This window comes from Thunnus albacares, chromosome 18, assembly GCF_914725855.1.
Source record: "Thunnus albacares chromosome 18, fThuAlb1.1, whole genome shotgun sequence".
NCBI classification, from domain to species: Eukaryota; Metazoa; Chordata; class Actinopteri; order Scombriformes; family Scombridae; genus Thunnus; species Thunnus albacares.
Window position 1 is genome coordinate 433,546 of NC_058123.1, and position 19,228 is coordinate 452,773.

At 41.6% G+C, this 19,228-nt stretch overlaps 1 protein-coding gene across 1 annotated transcript in view; it reads left to right on the forward strand.

Moving 5' to 3' along the window:
* LOC122968122 (NACHT, LRR and PYD domains-containing protein 12-like) overlaps nucleotides 1-19,228 on the forward strand; it is a 311,421-nt gene that overhangs the window by 131,341 nt on the left and 160,852 nt on the right. The window lies entirely within an intron of this gene.

The following is a 19,228-nucleotide window of genomic DNA, read 5'->3' on the forward strand; positions in this document are numbered from 1 at the left end:
GTCAAATCATGTCAACAATGAGACTTTTTCTTGTCAGACTCAGCAGTTTGTATTGTGAACAGATGACAGGACTGTTTAAACTGATTCACACTAACATGAAAATGATAAACCGCCTGTTTCTGTTTGTCTTTCCTCAACAATCTTTGGACGACTGACAAGTTATTTCCTCTCACACAGGTGGAACATTCCTGCATGATGGTTACAGCTGACAATCAGCTGCAGTCTCAAGAGTTTGAGCTGATTTACTGTCCACCTGTCTGTCCTCACCTGAGAGTGTCCACCTGTCTGTCTGTACCTGAGAGTGTCCACCTGTCTGTCCTCACCTGAGAGTGTCCACCTGTCTGTCCACACTTGAGAGTGTCCACCTGTCTGTCTGTACCTGAGAGTGTCCACCTGTCTGTCCTCACCTGAGAGAGTCCACCTGTCTGTCCTCACCTGAGAGAGTCCACCTGTCTGTCTGTACCTGAGAGTGTCCACCTGTCTGTCCTCACCTGAGAGAGTCCACCTGTCTGTCCTCACCTGAGAGTGTCCACCTGTCTGTCCTCACCTGAGAGTGTCTACCTGTCTGTCTGTACCTGAGAGTGTCCACCTGTCTGTCCACACCTGAGAGTGTCCACCTGTCTGTCTGTACCTGAGAGTGTCCACCTGTCTGTCCTCACCTGAGAGTGTCTACCTGTCTGTCTGTACCCGAGAGTGTCCACCTGTCTGTCCTCACCTGAGAGTGTCTACCTGTCTGTCTGTACCTGAGAGTGTCCACCTGTCTGTCCACACCTGAGAGTGTCCACCTGTCTGTCTGTACCTGAGAGTGTCCACCTGTCTGTCCTCACCTGAGAGAGTCCACCTGTCTGTCTGTACCCGAGAGTGTCCACCTGTCTGTCCTCACCTGAGAGTGTCTACCTGTCTGTCTGTACCCGAGAGTGTCCACCTGTCTGTCCACACCTGAGAGTGTCCACCTGTCTGTCCTCACCTGAGAGTGTCCACCTGTCTGTCTTCACCTGAGAGTGTCCACCTGTCTGTCCATACCTGAGAGTGTCCACCTGTCTGTCTGTACCCGAGAGTGTCCACCTGTCTGTCCTCACTTGAGAGTGTCCACCTGTCTGTCTGTACCTGAGAGTGTCCACCTGTCTGTCCTCACCTGAGAGTGTCCACCTGTCTGTCCACACCTGAGAGTGTCCACCTGTCTGTCTGTACCTGAGAGTGTCCACCTGTCTGTCTGTACCTGAGAGAGTCCACCTGTCTGTCCTCACCTGAGAGAGTCCACCTGTCTGTCTGTACCTGAGAGAGTCCACCTGTCTGCCCTCACCTGAGAGAGTCCACCTGTCTGTCCTCACCTGAGAGTGTCTACCTGTCTGTCTGTACCTGAGAGTGTCCACCTGTCTGTCCACACCTGAGAGTGTCCACCTGTCTGTCTGTACCTGAGAGTGTCCACCTGTCTGTCCTCACCTGAGAGTGTCTACCTGTCTGTCTGTACCCGAGAGTGTCCACCTGTCTGTCCTCACCTGAGAGTGTCTACCTGTCTGTCTGTACCTGAGAGTGTCCACCTGTCTGTCCACACCTGAGAGTGTCCACCTGTCTGTCTGTACCTGAGAGTGTCCACCTGTCTGTCCTCACCTGAGAGAGTCCACCTGTCTGTCTGTACCCGAGAGTGTCCACCTGTCTTTCCTCACCTGAGAGTGTCCACCTGTCTGTCCTCACCTGAGAGTGTCTACCTGTCTGTCTGTACCCGAGAGTGTCCACCTGTCTGTCCTCACCTGAGAGTGTCCACCTGTCTGTCCTCACCTGAGAGTGTCTACCTGTCTGTCTGTACCTGAGAGTGTCCACCTGTCTGTCCTCACCTGAGAGAGTCCACCTGTCTGTCCTCACCTGAGAGTGTCCACCTGTGTATCTTGATTCTCAATCAATTCTCCATCAATACATTGATAGATTAGGTTCTAGATTGATGTTTTTCTCAAAGAAAAAAAGTGACAGTGAATCAAATGTAAACATTTAGTATCAATATCAAGCTGAGTGAGATTTATGTTCCTTTAGTTCAGTCAACAGGAAACCAAAGCAGCTCTGAGACAAAGGATCAAATCAATACTTCATATAAAATAAAAATGATTGCAAAGATAAACTGCTGAGTGCAAAACTTCAAATGATAAAATCACGTAAACGACAGCTGCCTGCTACATTTAGCTGCAACGTGCAAACAAGAAAATGGATCAAATTGGTCAAACTGATCACTATAAGCAGGGTCTCATTTATAATCGTTGCGTAAAAAAGAAAGAGGCTGAAAGAGGCGACGCCACTTCCCACAAAGTTATGATCTATAAAAACAAACTTGTTGGGAGAATGTGTGCAGCTGTACGTAAACTCTGAGCAGGCGTACCAACATTTACAAGACGGGAAATCATCGACAGATGGTGAGGTGGTGAATTAAAGCCAGATGTATAATAATCCTCTCACACATTTAATCTCACTTCATATCAAACATTAATTATTGATCCACGTTATCATGAACATTCAAACCAGCAGTGTTATCTGTACTGGGGCTTGCAGTCAGCCGTAATTATTCCATAAACATCTTTCAATATGAAAAGATATAAAACAAGTCAGATCTTAAAGTCAACGCTTCATCAGCGCTGTCTCACCCGGAGCAGCAGCTGCTGAAATGAACGATGTCAGGATGTGGCAGGATTCTGCAAAGTCTGGCTTTCCTTTCTCTGATAGTAGCTCAGTGTGAATATACTGATTCATTTTTACCTCAGACACGTTAACTAACTGATGAAATTATCATCATCCATTGTAGAAATCCAAGATGACATCAATAACTTAAACAAACGTAACTAAAACATATTTGCAGGACAGAGTGTTGATAGATGTTTAATGTTTGGTTATACTGTGCATATATCAGCACGTATGAGTTTAGTTCCCGTGTAGTTTATGTGTGTTGTTAAGCGCAGAGACACTGGAGACACCGCGGTGGCTGCCACACACACTCACCGCCACATCTTCACCACCTGCACTCACTGTGTCAGTTAGAGAAACACCTGTATGTCAATATCAACCAATACAGTGTTTATTGTACAGTAGATATTGAGTGTGTGGTGTAAAAACGACTCATACTGGTTAACTGGGAGCTGGCCCGCTGCAGGGTAACATTTAACCAGAGATGTCTGACTTTACCATAAGTTGTTTATGCTTGTTTTGGTTACACACATAAGTTCAAGACGTCTGAAAACGTGGAAATAAAACAGTAAAAGTCCGTTCATGGCTGCTGCGGTCCCTCCTCTGCTGCTGCTGAGCGCAAATGACGAGGGCGGGTCCGATACGCTGACTCTCGACACTGATTGGTCAGGTGTCTAAAGACAAAGAGACTGATTGGTGCGTTGAAAGAGACACATGAACATCAATATTCATGAAGGCTTTTGCATCGACCATTTAGGGTTGAATGTGGGCGCGTGGAGGCGGGACATGAGGCTGATCCACGTGCGCACATTTCCACGGTGATCTATGAAGGGAAATATACGTGCTTACATGCGCACGTTAACTTTTAGTGTGGATCCTGTTTAATAAATGAGACTCCAGATGATTATTATAAACGATTTCTTTTCTCTTTTTCTTCATTTCTCGTGCAGATTATCATCTAATTGACATTTCTATATTTATGACATGAATGTAAAGTAATGAAACAGGCAGCTTCACTATTTACTGGATATTATTGACTGTTTAAACACTGATCAGCTGTTTAAACGCTTGTTGTTTCGCTGCTGCATCTCATTGGCTCGTTTTTGGCAGTTTGTCATAAACTTGAAGGAGACGATTTTCATTGAGATAAAATGACTCGTTCCGTCCTCAGGTTTGGAGCATTTTAACTGAAGCATATTTTTTACTGATGATAAACTGATTTTCAGTCTTATTGTTATTTCTGCCTGTTTGCTGAGGTCTTATCTGCTCAGTATTAAAAAGTCTAAACAAACTAATACTCCAGTATGACAGCTACATCACAGACTCATAATCCTCAGTTTTATTCATTTCTACTGTAGTTTGTTTTCTTAATGATCTCAAAGCTTTTACTCTACTTGTGAAAAAGGCAATGTTAATGATTAACAGTGGTGCAACAACCCGGCCTTTGTTATCTGAAACTTACAGTAGAAGTTCACGTCTCTGCATTTCATTTCTGACTGCCATGACGGTTTCCTCTTTCTCACTTCAAAACAAAAGTAGAAAAGTTATTTTTACCTTTTTAAAAACAATCAAAACATCTTCATAAACTGGTCAACTGCTTCATTTACTCTTCAAACTCTTACTGTTGTTCTGTCATCTTTCCTCTAACTGGCCAACGTCGACGTGTCTCACTGCTTCTGCCAATGTTAGTCTCCTCACTTTGCCAAAGCCTTTACCGAGGCCTGTGTGTATCTATATCTATATCTATATACATATATCTAGACGTATATATGAAGACATTTCTATTAAGAGCTTTCTTTCAGTACTTTGTTACAGTTTTCTACATTTGACTGACTGTCCACCAACATTTTCCATCATTTCAGACGCTGCTATTCTCCTCCTGCCCACCGGTTGTCCTTATTGTGTTCCTACTTTCTCTGTTCACCTGACCTTTGACCTGCCTGCAGACATGATCCTCATGACCTCATTATCCAGAGAGTTAATACTGTGGAGCTGCACAGCACCCTAGTCATTAGCCAGTGTGTATCACGTCCCTTTTGTTCTGCCTGAGTTGACACTAGTTATTTTATTGTCTTAACTTTTTATTGCTTTGTGAAGCACTTTGTAACATTTGTTTTAAAGTTCTATATAAAGAAATAACTACATTATTATTATTATTATTATTATTATTATTATTATTATTATTATTATTATTATTATTATTATTATCATTATTATTATCATTATTATTAACCCTTTACCTGTTGAACCTGTTGTTGTTATCTTACTTTTTATTTTTCCATCTTTTACTTTTTTCCTTGTTTTTCCTCCTTCTTTCTATCTCCTCTCTTCCATATTCCTGCGTTTCTCATATTCATATGCACAGCTTCCATCCTGTCTCTATTGTTCTTTATCTGTCGTTCTACTTTTCCCTTTTTATTTCCCTTTTCCTTCTAATTTCTTTTATTTTTCCCTCCAATTCTCTGCTTTTCCTGTTTACTTGTCTGTTGCTATTATTTCTCACTGCCTTTCCTTCACTCTTTATGTTCTTCCTTCTTCTCTCCCTTTTTACATCTGCCACTAACAATTTAGGATTTATTATTTCCTTTCTACTCGTCATAGAAAACACAGTGACAATACAGATTTAATGGATCAGGTTTGTTTACAGTGTATGCCATGTACCAGGCACAACCAAGTTCTTCTCAAACTAAATTTACACAATTTATTCCAGTTCCTGCAACGGCACATTGTTCCAGAGGATAAATTATTACTTTATACTTTTAAGTTGCAGTTTGAAATTAAGAAAAAAAAAGTTACAACAAGTTGTTGTAAATATTGAAACCAAGATGTAGCCTGTTGTTATTGTCTAGGTGGAGTATTATTTCTGTTTCAATTACAAAGTAAATATACTTAAATAGTACAAGTTAAAAAAAGTAAAACGTACTCAGAAAAACACACAAATATCTACCAAGTTTAATCTCAAACAATAATTTATTTCTCTGTTAAGAAATCTAAACATCTGTTGAGGGATATAAGTTATAACTGCTGTCGACCTACCTCTGAAGAATGTAGAATAAAGGTTTCACAAATCTGAAACTGTGTTTTAATGAGTCTCTGGAGTCTCCGTGTTAATCTAGTCCAGATCTGACAGGTCTAAATATAGTGATCTCTGATCTGGACCCGGTCTAATGTGGTCTGGACCTGGTCTAATGTGATCTGGACCTGGTCTAATGTGGTCTGGACCTGCTCTAATGTGATCTGGACTTGGTCTAATATGGTTTGACCTGGTCTAATGTGATCTGGACCTGGTCTGATGTGATCTGGACCTGGTCTAATGTGATCTGGACCTGGTCTAATGTGGTCTGATCTGGTCTGATGTGATCTGGACCTGGTCTAATGTGATCTGGACCTGGTCTGATGTGGTCTGGACCTGGTCTGATGTGATCTGGACCTGGTCTGATGTGATCTGGACCTGGTCTAATGTGGTCTGGACCTGGTGTAGTGTGATCTGGACCTGGTATAATGTGGTCTGGACCTGGTCTAATGTGGTCTGGACCTGGTGTAGTGTGATCGGGACCTGGTCTAATGTGGTCTGGACCTGGTCTAATGTGGTCTGGATGGAAACAAGCAGTGAAATCGTCCTTTATTAGTTTTCACAAATATAATAAAGGGATTGAGATCATTAAGAAAACGAACTACAGTAGAAATGAATAAAACGGAGGATTATGAGCCTGTGATGTAGCTGTCATACTGGAGTATTAGTTTGTTTAGACTTTTTAATGCTGAGCAGATAAGACCTCAGCAAACAGGCAGAAATAACAATAAGACTGAAAAATCAGCTTACCGTCATTATGGAGAGAGATTTGTTTCATGATTTGTGTGAACAGATCAACAATCTGTGTGTAAATGTGTAATCTGTAAATACAAACACTTTCCACAAATACAGAAAACAGATTTGTAAACTCACAAAAATATTTTGCAAATATAAAACAGATCTGCAAATACACAAACAAACTCCACAAATAAAACAATATCTGTGAATACATTTAATTATGTATAATGTCTGTCTATACATGAGAGTGTCCACCTGTCTGTCTGTACCTGAGAGTGTCCACCTGTCTGTCTATACCTGAGAGTGTCCACCTGTCTGTCTATACATGAGAGTGTCCACCTGTCTGTCCATACCTGAGAGTGTCCACCTGTCTGTCCGTACCTGAGAGTGTCCACCTGTCTGTCTATACATGAGAGTGTCCACCTGTCTGTCCATACCTGAGAGTGTCCACCTGTCTGTCCGTACCTGAGAGTTTCTACCTGTCTGTCTATACATGAGAGTGTCCACCTGTCTGTCCATACCTGAGAGTGTCCACCTGTCTGTCCGTACCTGAGAGTGTCCACCTGTCTGTCTATACATGAGAGTGTCCACATGTCTGTCCATACCTGAGAGTGTCCACCTGTCTGTCCTCACCTGAGAGTGTCCACCTGTCTGTCCTCACCTGAGAGTTTCTACCTGTCTGTCTATACATGAGAGTGTCCACCTGTCTGTCCTCACCTGAGAGTGTCCACCTGTCTGTCCATACCTGAGAGTGTCCAGTCTCCAGTGTGGATCCTTCAGTCCAGCAGACAGTAGCTTCTCTCCTGAGGCTCCTGGATGATTGTAGCTCAGGTCAAGCTCTCTCAGATGGGAGGGGTTGGAGCTCAGAGCTGAGGCCAGAGAGGCACAGCCTTCCTCTGTGATCAGACATCCTGACAGCCTGCAGACACAAAACAACACAACTTAACACCTCCAGTCACTACTTAACAATTCAAATGCTCCACAGCTGTAAGGCTCTTATTATGAAGTAGCTACAGTCTCCTGTAACCTTAGTAAACATGATGTTGGCAACTGCTAACTAGGGAAATGTGGAGAGCCCAGTATTTGTATTTGTATCTGTATTTGTTGAGGCAGCAAAATTATTTGTATTTGTATTTGAATAAAAGTGGAAAGAGGCTTAAAAATCCTGTTTTTGTTTTTATTACGCTTTTAATTTTAGAAAATTAAAGTGTTACAATAAGTATTTCTGAATCAACTAGTATGGTTTTTCACTTTTTCTTTTTTTCTTCCCGAAAACAAATACTTTTTGAAATATCTGTATGAAAAAAACATTTGTAAAAAACCCACTATTTGTGCTTTGCCAAATAATGTATTTGTATTTGGGCACACCCCTACTGCTAAGTCTTCACTGCATAAGAACAGGTCTAAATAAAAGAATAGAAAAAGTAGAAACAGCCACAGTGAGCTGATTAGATGAAGGGCTGCAGGTGACAGACTGACTACAGTTTGTAAGAACATCAAACATCCAACATGTCACAGAGATAAATGACTCTGTCTCAGATGCTCACAGTCGAATACAGAACAGGAATCCCAACTAATGTGGTATATACGGTCTGAACGTTGTGGAAATAAAAGTAAAAACTAACAGTAAGGAAACATTTCTGACTCCCTCACTCAGTTTCAGTAACATCCAGAGTTTTAAGGTTGTTTGAAACAAAACAAGAATTAAATGGTGGATAACCACAGCTGGGGTGAACTGTCATACACCATGGCGAGTACAGACACTGCTCTGAAATTACAAGAAATTATAACTGTTATCAAAAACTGTTCACTGGCTAACTGTATGTATTTTACTTTGGGCCAGTTACACAGTTCTTCATTCTCTCAGTTCTCTGGTATTTCAGGTTCCAACAGCAGAGACAGAACAAAACTAATGAAAATATGTTTAGAGAAAGTTATTCACAGGGTCTAAACACACAACTGGTCTGAAGATAATTTGAGTAGAGAAAATGTCCAGGTGTCTGCTCATATAAATCACAGTTTAAATGGTGATCAGTTGAACAGGTTGATGAATCCTGACCTGAGAGTTTTCAGTGTGCAGTGTGGACTCTCCAGTCCAACAGTCAGCAGTTTCAGTCCTAATTGCTGCAGGTCGTTGTTACTCATACTGACATGAGAGAGGCAGTTTAAACTGTACGGTGTTTATAGTTTAAAGAAATATCTCAAACCAGTTGAGACAAACATGAGCTTACCTGAGAGTTTCCAGTCTGCAGTGTGGACTCTCCAGTCCAGCAGACAGCAGTTCTAATTTCTGCAGGTTGTTGTTACTCATGTCAAGCTCTCTCAGACTAGAGGACTGGGAGCTGAGAACTGAGGACAGGGCTGCACAGCTTCTCTCTGAGAGGTTACAGGCATTCAGTCTGTAGAATACATTTGGAAAAAATATTCAATAAATCATCATCAGAAAAAAATCTGTCTGAATATATTTGCAATAAATCAATCAATAAATCAATAAATAACTATTTGTGCACTTACAGAGCTTTGTTGGAGGCTTTGACCACTGGCAGCAGCCTCAGAAGAGCCTCCTCTGAAGCAGAGTATTTCTTCAGGTCAAACATGTTCAGATCTTTTTCTGATGACAGTAAGGTGAAGGCAAGAGCTGACCACTGAGCAGGAGACAGTTTATCTGTGGAGAGGCTTCCTGAACTCAGATACCACTGGATCTCCTTCACCAGAGAATGATCATTCAGTTCATTCAGACAGTGGAACAGATTGATGCTTCTCTCAGCAGACAGATTCTCACTGATCTTTTTCTTGATGTACTTGACTGTTTCCTGATTGGTCTGTGAGCTACTTCCTCTCTGTGTCAGAAGACCTCGTAGGAGAGTCTGATTGGTCTGCAGTGAAAGACCCAGGAGGAAGCGGAGGAACAAGTCCAGGTGTCCATTTGGACTCTTTAAGGCCTCGTCCACAGCACTCTGGTAGAGATGTTTCTCTGCAGATTTGTCTTCTCTTGTTTCAGACTTCTGGGATGTTGTTTGTTCTCCTGCCAGCAGATTGACTCCAGAGTTGATGAATGTCAGATGGACATGAAGAGCAGCCAGAAACTCCTGAACACTCAGATGGACGAAGCAGAACACCTTGTCCTGGTACAGCCCTCTCTCCTCTTTAAAGATCTGTGTGAACACTCCTGAGTACTTTGAGGCTGCTCTGATATTGATGCCACACTCTGTCAGGTCTGATTCATAGAAGATCAGGTTGCCTTTCTGCAGCTGCTCAAAAGCCAGTTTTCCCAGAGACTCAATCATCTTCCTGCTCTCTGGACTCCAGTGTGGATCTGTCTCAGCTCCTCCATCATACTTGAAGTTCTTCAGTTTGGACTGAACCACCAGGAAGTGGATGTACATCTCAGTCAGGGTCTTGGGCAGCTGTCTTCTCTTTATGCTTTTCAACACATCCTCCAGAACTGTAGCAGTGATCCAGCAGAAGACTGGCATGTGGCACATGATGTGGAGGCTTCGTGATGTCTTGATGTGGGAGATGATTGTGCTGGCCTGCTCCTCATCTCTGAATCTCTTCCTGAAGTACTCCTCCTTCTGCGGGTCAGTGAACCCTCTGACCTCTGTCACCATGCCGACACACTCAGGAGGGATCTGATTGGCTGCTGCAGGTCGTGTGGTTATCCAGAGGCGAGCAGAGGGAAGCAGTTTCCCCCTGATGAGGTTTGTCAGCAGCACATCCACTGAGGTGGACTCTGTAACATCAGTCAGGATCTTATTGTTGTGGAAGTCCAGAGGAAGTCGACACTCATCCAGACCGTCAAAGATGAACACAACCTGGAACTCTTCAAACCTGCAGATTCCTGCTTCTTTGGTTTCAGCAAAGAAGTGATGAACAAGTTCCACCAAGCTGTACTTTTTCTCTTTCAGCACATTCAGCTCTCTGAAAGTGAATGGAAATGTGAACTGTATGTCCTGGTTGGCTTTGTCTTCAGCCCAGTCCAGAGTGAACTTCTGTGTTAAGACTGTTTTCCCAATGCCAGCCACTCCCTTTGTCATCACTGTTCTGATTGGTTCATCTATTCCAGGTGAGGCTTTAAAGATGTCTTCTTGTCTGATTTTTGTTTCTGGTCTGTCTGGTTTCCTGGATGCTGTTTCAATCTGTCTGACCTCATGTTCATCATTGACCTCTGCAGTCCCTCCCTCTGTGATGTAGAGCTCTGTGTAGATCTGATTCAGAAGGGTTGGGTTTCCTGCTTTAGCAATCCCCTCAAACACACACTGGAACCTCTTCTTCAGGTTAGACTTGAGTTTACGTTGACACCTGTCAGCAGGAGTCCCTGAATGAACACACAAGAAATAAGATCAATGAATGAAGTATGAAGCAAATATTTCAGTGTTTCATTTCCCCAAAGACTTCAGAAGATCTTTAGGTAAGACCACCTTCAAACATTTCTCCATGGTGGGCTCCAGGGAGCTTGTTGATGCTATGAGCCAAATAAAATCATCCACATCTCCCCTTGAATCTCTTCCTGCAACCTTTTTAAATCTGTTTTTTGCCACCTAGCAGATGTTATACTTACCATTGTTAACTGTTTGCTCCAGACTGAATGTTTCTTCATTCATTAAAGACCTCTGTTATTAGACCTATTACAACACAAAAATCTTGACCCTGCTATTTTAAGCAACTATTGACCCATTTTAAACATTAGTAACATAATCGAGAAGGTTCTTTATCTTCTGGCTTCCAACATCTTCACAGCACTGAAACAGCTCTCGTCAAGATTATTAATGACTCTTATCACTGATGCAAAACATCTTTTTGTGCTGGTTAAGCTTGATCTGAGCTCCGCTTTCAATACTGTCGACCTCAACATTTTATTAAAAGACTCGAGAGCTAGGTTGGCCTTTCCGACACTCTACCACAATGGTTCAAATCTGTCACTGGACTGTCACAGTTTCTCTGGGTAAATTCAGCTCTAACAGATTTGACATGCTGTATGGAGTCCACTTGGCTCTGTCATCAGAAAACACAAGATCAGTTATCATAGTTATGCAGATGATACCCAACTATACATCTCACTGTCTCTGGATAACATTAACCTATTAGATTTACTGATCAACTGCTGGAAAGATATTGATCTCTGAATGTCAAAAAGCTTCCTGCAGCTGAACAGATACAAACATAAATCAGTGTTTGGTGTCAGAGCACAGAGGCAGCAGGTCCGCACCTACTTGGAGTCCAAGTCATTTACCATCACTGACCAAATCAACAACCTCAGAGTTATTATTGATGCTGATCTAAATCTCAACTCACACATTAGTAAAATCACCAAAACATCTTTCCACCATCTCAGAAATATCCTGAGAATCTGTAGTTTTATCTTTCAGGCAGATTCAGAGATTCTTGTCCATGTCTTTGTCACCAGCAGACTAGATTACTGTAACGTCTGCTTTACTGCTCGTCCTGCTGAATCCGTTCAACACCTCCAGTTTATCCAAAATGCAGCCGTCTGTATCTTGACTAGAACCAAAGAGCTGCTTCACTGGCTACCTGACCATTATAGAACTGGTCTATAAAGCACTAAATGGCCCCTGAATATATAAAGTATCTGACATGCTTCCATTTTATCAGCCAGGCAGAGCTCTCAGGTAACCAGGACAGTCTTCTTCTTTCCCAGAGTTCATTCCATCAGGTGACAGATTATTTATTGCTGACGCTCCTGAAGTATGAAACAGTCTGCAGATGATTTGTGGTTTGTTTTGTTTAGCTTTTAACTAGACTGTATGTGTGTGAACGTGTGTGTGTGTAATGTCTGCCTGTATCTAACCTCATTTTTACTGTTTTACTGTTTTATCACTCTATAAAACACTTTCAATTGTTCCTACAGTGATCTTGTGCTTTACAATTAAATTGACTGGACTAAAAGAATGAGTATATAAACATATTTCCCTCCATCTCCTGAGACATCAGTAAATGTCTCATTTATCCATCATGTTAAATCTTTATAGAAATCCTCTTACCGCTCTGCAGACGGTCAGCCAGCTCCTCCTGCTTCATTCTCCTCAGGAAGTGCAGTGTGATCTTCAGAAATGCATCTCTGCTGCTCCTCCTCTGCTCTTCCTCCTTACTGTCCAACACCTCCTCATCCTCCCTCTGACTCTCTAAGCATTCTGGGTAATTTGGACTCAGAACCTTCTGCATCTTCTTCAGCTCGGTCTTCACAAAAGTGACGATGTTCTCCTCCAGCAGCTGGAACAGAATACTATATGAATGACACAATCAAACTGAAAACATGAAGCAAACATCAGATCCATGTTGGACAGACTGACAATCCACTGGTCTACAAAGTGCAGTCTGGAGATGATTGTGAACAGAATAGATGTAAAAGCAGTTGTTGTACATGTACAGACCATAAATATGGAGTCCAGGTGTGTTTGATGCTGCTGGGCAGACTGACCACTGGGAACCTCTGAGCTCTCCTGGTCCACTCTGTGGAGGAATCATGAAGAATGAGCTCACATTGGGCTCTATTTTCCTGAAACAGGGCGCAGATCCAGATCCAGATCCAGATCCAGGTCTTAATTCCTGGCGTGTGGCGTGTGACCAAAACATTTTTACAATTTCTCCGACCATCAGCACTGGCTCACTCTGAGCTCAGCCAGGCGTAACATGGAGGAGAGACTGAATACATGAATAGTGGAGGAATGCAGTATATGCAGGTGGAGTCAGGTGGGCTTCAATAATGACCAATCACATGAGCTCCTCTCATCACCTTTAAACACAGCAGCAGGTGAAACGGTGAGAGAGGCTGAGTGAGAGAGAAGAGTTCACCTCTGTGAAGCAGCTGAAGCTCCAAAATACACCTTCAAGACTCCTCAAATATTAATATACATCAGTCCAAACATGCTGACAGTGGTAGAATGAAAATAAAGCTGATGTGTTCTCATGTGCTGCAGCTGCTGGCAAACCGGTGCAAACAATTCATACAGAATAATTAATACATTTAAACTCCACAGTTCTTATCCTCATCTGCATATTTGAAAGTCCTCATATATGCTTTCAATATCTATAAATAAACATCCAACACTGGGTTTGGAAATTAGCTGGTTAGTTTTTGAAAAGTGCACAAGTTCTATCAGTTTGTCCAAATATATAAATGATGAATGAAGGTGTCCACGCTGTGTAAAGTAAGCAGGACTGTGTTTAAACCTGTTTTAAAATGTTTTCACCAACATGTTTTATTTGTTCACAGCATATAAGATGTTGATGTAGGTCTACTCTGTTTGTTTGGCTATTTTACACACTGATTATATGGACACACGTCCACACGCAGAACTGATTACTGCTAATATTTACTTTACTGTAAGTGGTAAAACTGAAAGCTCACTGTAATGATCCTCCTGGCATGACAGAAGAAATATTTTGATTCTCTAAACTGAACTTTTATTTAATAAAAATGTTTGGACAGATCTGATGGAGCTCAGGACGCATCCTGAGGACCGCCGCGGTACTTTAAACGATTTATTGTTAAACTCGGAATCTGTGAGCAACAGTTTTCCAGTCTGATGTTTAGAAAATGCAGAACATTAATCACCGTAGATCCTGATCGATCCTGTCGCCTCGTCAGAAGATTTTTGTGCACAGACGCACAAAAAGAAGACTTGCTCCTCAGGAAAACTGCATAAAGACTGTTTGGACCAGCTGGCCCTGAGCCTGTGAAAAATAGAGCCCATTATGTCTCCACACAGAGACGATCACAAGCTGAAGGTCCTTCAAGTGATGTTTGGATGTGAACAGAGACCCAGATGAGCCCTGCAGTGGTAAAGCTTTACTAGTCCTAGAGAAGCCCCCGAGAGCCCTGAACCTCCAACATGCTAGAAGCTCCGGCCCCAAGCAGAGCAGTAGAATAAGTCTGGGTTCAGTTCAGCCAGCGAGTGCAAGACGTGCTGCAGTTTGAGGACGACGCATCAAAGATCCTCCAGGTTGTAGTCAAAGCGGTGGACAGACAGCTTAAGTTATTGTAAGCTTTGCTAACACTGATTACAGCAACATAAAGCAACTCTACTGTCAGCATGTAGACGACAGACTGTAAACCTGTTTTTATTGGCAATAAAAACTCATCATGTCTTTCACAGTGAAATAAATCCATTAATGCCTCGTTTTTATCTTGTTTCTCTGCATCACTGATCACTGTTCATGACATTCAACTGTAATCAAACTGCATTAATGATCAACTGTTGTGTTAATATACCAATCATTTTAATTGATTTAACTAAGACTACTAAGGTTTCTAATATACTTTACATTACTGAGGTTTATTATCTGTTCTGCTGTTTAAAAGTGCAACAATTAAAAGTTAATTTATAATCAATGACCTCAGTTGAAGTGGTGCTGTTCCCAGTGTCTGTGCTGTTATTGATCATCATGTGAAGTGAATCAGTTGATCACGTGACCCCAAACTGTATCTTTATTTATTGATCTGTCACTGTGGATTATAGAAATGTAAAAAAAGCTGTTTGGTTTAACTGATTTTGTTCCTTCATGTATGTTAATGAGGTGGACAAAATATTAGGAACACTAATCAATATAATACAGTCCAGTTCACCAGCAGCACTGCGAGCTCAATAATAAACATAAAGTAGAATTGATCATAAAGTTGTTGCATTAGGTTGAACTGGTGTTCCTAATAAAGTGACCAGTGAATCTACATAAAATGAAACTTATGTCCATAAACCTGTTGCCCTGGTGCATGCTGGGAAGCTTTCCCACACACCTCCTGGACGCTACAGTATCTGAACCTCATTACGTCCTTCGTCTTTATTTTTCTGCTTTGCAGCTTTAGTCCATAAACAGTAACTCTACATTAAAGCTCCTTTCAGAGGGAGGTGTTGACCATATGTGGCAATCTGGGGGCTCGTCTGTATGTAAATTAGTCTGAACGAGTACGTTTGATCAGCTCACATGTTCTTGTTGGTTTGAACTGGATCACAGGCTTTGATAAGTGAAGCCCCAGAAACAGTGTGTTCAACAGTCACAACATACATTCAGACATGAATCACAGACGTTTGACTGACAGCTTACTTCTGACCAGCAGGACGTCGTCCTTTAAAGTTAATTATAAAACCGTTTGACTCGTTGCTCCTGAAGGACACACAGCTGGATGGAGGTCCAGGAGATTCTGGTCTCTGATGGATCCTGATCCAAAAACAGCAATGATACATTTATTAAAGGTCACATATTCAGTTACATTTCCTGTGATTAACATACTGCACAATTTATAGTTTTAATATAGACAACAACATACTTTTTATCAGATAAAGGATCTTGTTTGAAAGTAACAACAGCATCCTTTGACCAGTCGCTCCTGAAGGACAAACAACTGGGTCCGGGTCCAGGTCCAGGTTCAGGTCTGGGTCCAGGTTCTGGTCTGTGCTGCTTCTTTCTTCTTCAACACAACACACAAAGAGCTTTGAGTGTGAATAATGATGGTGGAGAACAGTGATGGACAGTTAGAGATCCTCATCTCACCTCTGAGCTTTGGTCTGGCTGTCATGTTTCCTTCGCCTTTTAGAGTGAGGGACTCCCTCCTCTCTGTCCTCACACTGATCCATAGCAGAGAAACACCTTCACACAAACACAACACATTATTTCTCTTCATTCCTCTCAGTCACATGACAAACACACACAGCTGTTTCTAATATCCTCCACCCTTCATACAACCAACATGTGATCTAATAATCCATCTAAATATAATGACACTAAGTATTTGTGCTAATCAATACTTTGTGTTTTCCAGGTGACGGTCAGAGTACGAGAGACCTGCCAAAGAAGCTTTGCTGATGGGAGTCAGACTGTTAAACAATGAGAAAGATTTGATATGAGGCTCTTATTCAGCTTATTGAAGGAAACTTATAGATTAAAAATACTTTTTTACAGTCACACAGAGAAAGTTGGAGCATTTTCAGCCCTGAGTAGTGTCTGCAGGCTTCCTTTCAGGCTGCAGCCCCAACAACCTCCAATAATAAGGAGGGCAGCCTGTATGGAGCCTGACAGGCCAAACTCAGGGCAGAACAGTGTGCAGAGCCTCTCTGAGCTTCTTGCTGTGAGTGAACTGTAATAACTGAAGGAGACTCAGATGAGCCTTTCGCTGGTTGCAGTCAGAGGACAGTTTAGGGAGACGTTGGTGAGAACATCAACCTGTTTTTTGTACAGAAAAGCCTTTAAGTTAATAATTCGATCGTAAGATCTCAACACACATCAGAGGATTTAAACAGTTGATGAAGTTACCGCTGTCTCCCAGTCTGGAGACACAGGTATGGATGCTGCTGCTGTGTGACAGCCACAGCTGTTCATTAAAGTCAGAGGAAAGGAGCTACATTACACATCTATCAGCGTCACACAGAGTCTGAAAGCTCCGGACAGATTTAACCCCTTCCTCCACCACTGCCACACCCAGTCTCTATGTTGCAGATTAAGACATTTTTACCTGTTTTTACTTCTATGTTTGTACTTTTTATGGACTGTAACTCTGTTTTTACTCAGCATGTGACCCACATGTTCTCTGTGTTTCTCCTTGTAAGTAACAAATAAAGTTATTTGAACTTGAAGCTGTCACTAATACAGACAGAGCAGCTTGTTGTTTTTCTCCACAAAGACAAATGTTGGAAGTTATTGATCTGTGAACACTGACTCAGTACTGTCAGCTGTTATTGGACACTTTGAACAGTGACGCTAAAATGAAGGAAAACTTCCACCGTGTTGATTTGTGTTGACTGTTAGTAAAGTTCTGAACTACAGATTTCTGCTGTTTCTACTGGAACTAAACTAACAAGATGAACAAAGAGTCATTCAAGAGTCAAACAGTGAAAACTGTCACAATACAAACACAATAAAGTCACAATAAATACCTTTAGACGGAGAAAAGAAGCTGCGACACGACGACAACAGAAAGAGGGCGTAAACCCCAACAGGAAATAACCAGAAAGAGAGAGAGAGAGACATAGAGAGAGACATAGAGAGAGACAGAGAGAGAGACAGAGAGAGAGACATAGAGAGAGACAGACAGAGAGAGAGAGAGAGTGTTTACTTTGGGAGAGACAACATTGAGTCATACAGCGGAGTACACATACCTCGGCCTGACTATCACTGCTTCAGGACATTTTGTCAAGGCTGTAAGTGCACTGGCAGATAAAGCTCGTAGAGCTTATTACTGTATAAGAAAAGTCCTATTCCAGTTAAACCCCCCAGTAAAGATTTGGCTTAAAATTTTCCAAAGTGTTATTGAGCCAATCCTTTTATACGGAAGTGAAGTTTGGGGCCCATTAATTAAACAAGAGCACTGGGACTCAAACCCAGTTGAAAAAGTACATCTTGAGTTCTGTAAAAACATACTGAGAGTCCACAGAAACTGTCCAAACCAGCAGAGCAGAACTGGGCCAATTTCCCCTCTTAATTAAAATCAAGAAAAGAACAATCAAATATTGGAACCACTTGATGGAGTCAGACTCAGATTCACACCATCACAGAGCTTATTTAGAGCAGCAAAGCTGTCTGAACCCAGATAAAAACATCTGGAATGGAACAAATGAGGAAATCATATTCATAAGTCAAAGTGATGCTATGAAAATAATTCCCAACTCACAAGTAAAACAAATAGACAAAGATAATAAACTGAGATATTTCAAGCAGTGGAAAACAGAAAGAGAGAGAGAATAAATATATAAATAAGGACAATATCAACATAATTACCAGATTAAACAGGACAACAAAAAGGTTTGAAATCTTATAGAAATGCAGAGTTAAACATCAGCTGCTGCTCAACAACAGAACAGAGAGCTTTAGTAAAACATCACTGAGACAGAAACTCATCAACATTATTCATGAGTGAATCAAATCTGATATCTAATGTAACTCTGGCTCAAACACTGACAGCAGCTTTCCTGCTTTTATAAACGGACAGCTGATCTGTTGGATGTGTAGAGGAACACAGAATGTTAATTTACATTAGATCCTGTCAGTGTGTCAGAGATTTAAATAATCAATGAAGTTATACTGCTGTGCCTTGTGCGTAAATGATCACAGCTTCTCTCAGCAGAGACGCAGCTGCATATAACTCTATATTTGTTATATATATGTAAATAATATCTATCTATATTAGGGAGAGAGAGTGAGAGAGAGAGAGAGAGAGTAAATCAATAGGACAGACATTTGATTTTGGGGATTGTATATTTATCCTGTCATCCAACAAGTTGATCACAGCTTTGGACGGAGGGGACATGGACCCCCGGTCCCCCCGCCGGTTAATAATAATCTTACTTCATCAATGATCTATTGAATTCTCTTACAATCTCTCTCATCTTCGGTTCATTGTTGTAAAACGCTTTGATGAATGCAGCTGCATGGTTCAGAAGTTTGTTCATTAATTCAGATGGCATTTCTTTGCCAAACCGTCTTTTTGACCAGAAGCCATGTCCTAACAGCGAGCCAGCGTCCCACTATCACGCCCAGTTTTTACTTTCAGGTCAAAGTTTAGTTGAAAAAGTTTTTTTCAAGCGTAGTGAAACAGAAATGATCTGTATTTTAGTGGAAAGTTCCAGTCTGATCTGAATCCTCTCAGTCTGTTATTAAGCTCTTCACAGGTCATAGGTCATTATTAACAGTTTGATTTCAGGATCTTTGCTGCTGTGTTTTATGAAATGACGTGTTTGTTCTCACCTGTTTGTTTGGAGAAGCTGTGAACCCAAATGTTTGTTAATGCTGGAGTACCTA